The sequence below is a fragment of the Monopterus albus genome, unplaced genomic scaffold (genome assembly GCF_001952655.1).
Source record: "Monopterus albus unplaced genomic scaffold, M_albus_1.0 scaffold252.1, whole genome shotgun sequence".
Classification (NCBI taxonomy): Eukaryota; Metazoa; Chordata; class Actinopteri; order Synbranchiformes; family Synbranchidae; genus Monopterus; species Monopterus albus.
Genome location: NW_018128132.1, coordinates 369,085 through 370,856, shown reverse-complemented (window position 1 = coordinate 370,856; position 1,772 = coordinate 369,085).

Here is a 1,772-nt window from a genome sequence, read left to right as displayed (position 1 = left end):
AGTCACCAATCAACCATAGCTGCATCTCTTTGGACTGTGGGAGGAAGCCGGAGTACCCAGAGAGAGCCCACACAGGCACAGGGAGAGCAGGCAAACCACACAGAAAGACTTGAAACCAGAACCTTCTTGCTGTGAGGCGACAGCGCTAACCACCATGCCGCTGTGCCGCCCTACAGGTTAAATTTCTTTTAATTCCCAGCATGGCCAGAGCCAAGGGGGTTGCCAGGGGTGGCATTAGCCAAACCCCAGAATCCATTTGTTCAAATGTGATGTTGGTCTGTATTGAGTGAAAAATGAAAAACTGTCAAATTGTCAAAATTTGCTAAAGAAAGCTCTATGTGCATCTCATTCTTACACAGACCAAACAATTCATATGGTTTCACAGAACTAGGAGTTTAATTTACTTCTTACGTGTATTTCAATTGTGCCAGCACTCTGAGTCTGTGCCCCAGCCCACCCCGTTCAAAATGTTCTAGATCTGCCCCTGGTAGTAAACGACACAAAATGCAGACAATTATTACAGCTATTGTGACAGTTAAATGCCAGATTGATGCTCTAATCACTCAGATGGAGAGTGTATTAAGCTAAATAAATAAAATGTTTGATTAGTAATTACAAGTAAAATAGATAACATGTCTTGTTAATCATTAACCATATCTTGAAATCTGTTAGGTTTGTATGATCTGTTTTAGAAAGATGACTCCACTGTCTTCTCTTCTCTCCCATCTATTATGTAATCCACCCCTCTCTTCTGCTTCCTTTCACCCTGGCATCCCCTCTTTGCTCTATTTTCAGACAATAAACACCAGTCTTTTCAACCTTTCACTCACACCTCTGCTCACTGGTATCAGAATGCAGAGTACAGTAATGAACAAATAATACCAGCTCCCATAATCAAACTCTTTATTATAAAACAGGCATAAAACTGCCCTGGCTTTTCCAGTCATCAAGTTAATTTGTTGTCTAACAGGTGCTTATGAACTGCGGTGAAGCATGGGAAGAGGGGGCGGAAGAGGAGGGATCCCTGGGAACAGATTGGCTCTGTCCTTACACTTCATGGTGGTCCATCTGCCATGCAAGCACGACAAACAGTCGGCCTGTTTGTCTCCACTACTCCAGTCATGTCCAGATCTGTCTGCTTTATCTGCCTGTCATATGTCTGTTATCTGTCTGCTTCTCTCACTGCTTTTTCTTTATCACAGTCAAGTAAAGCTGGTCGGTGTTAAAGTCTCTATGCAAACATACAGTATAACTGTCCCCAAGCCTGAAAAGGAACCTGATAGTGGTGGTGAGAGAGGCAAAGGGGCACTGATGATGGATTGTGGCTTTCAAAGAATTTTTGCTCTGGGGAAAAAAATTATCTAAATTTAAGTAAAATCTTAGCACAGCCCAGGATCCACAGATTTGCTGACTCTGGACAGTGAGTGTATGTTCAGCATTTTTTAGGCGCCATTAGAGCTCAACTCACACCCAAGTGGTCCTGTCATTACAGTATGGAAGCCCAGGGTGAAGAAAATAATTAGTATTACTATTATTTAATTTTGTTTTCTGTCCACCTTATGTTAGTTTGTTTCCATGTATTATTAACCCCTGGCTGCGACTTAATGATTAGATTATGGTCTAAGAGTGGGTTTAGACAAATTCAATGAATAGTCTGAATTTTTTTGAGAAGTTAGAGAAAAGTTTAGTACGATATGAGAAGGTGTTTTTTAGCAAACTCCATGCAGGCTTTCATGTGTCTTGCACTGAGGAGAGGCTTCCATCAGGCCAAT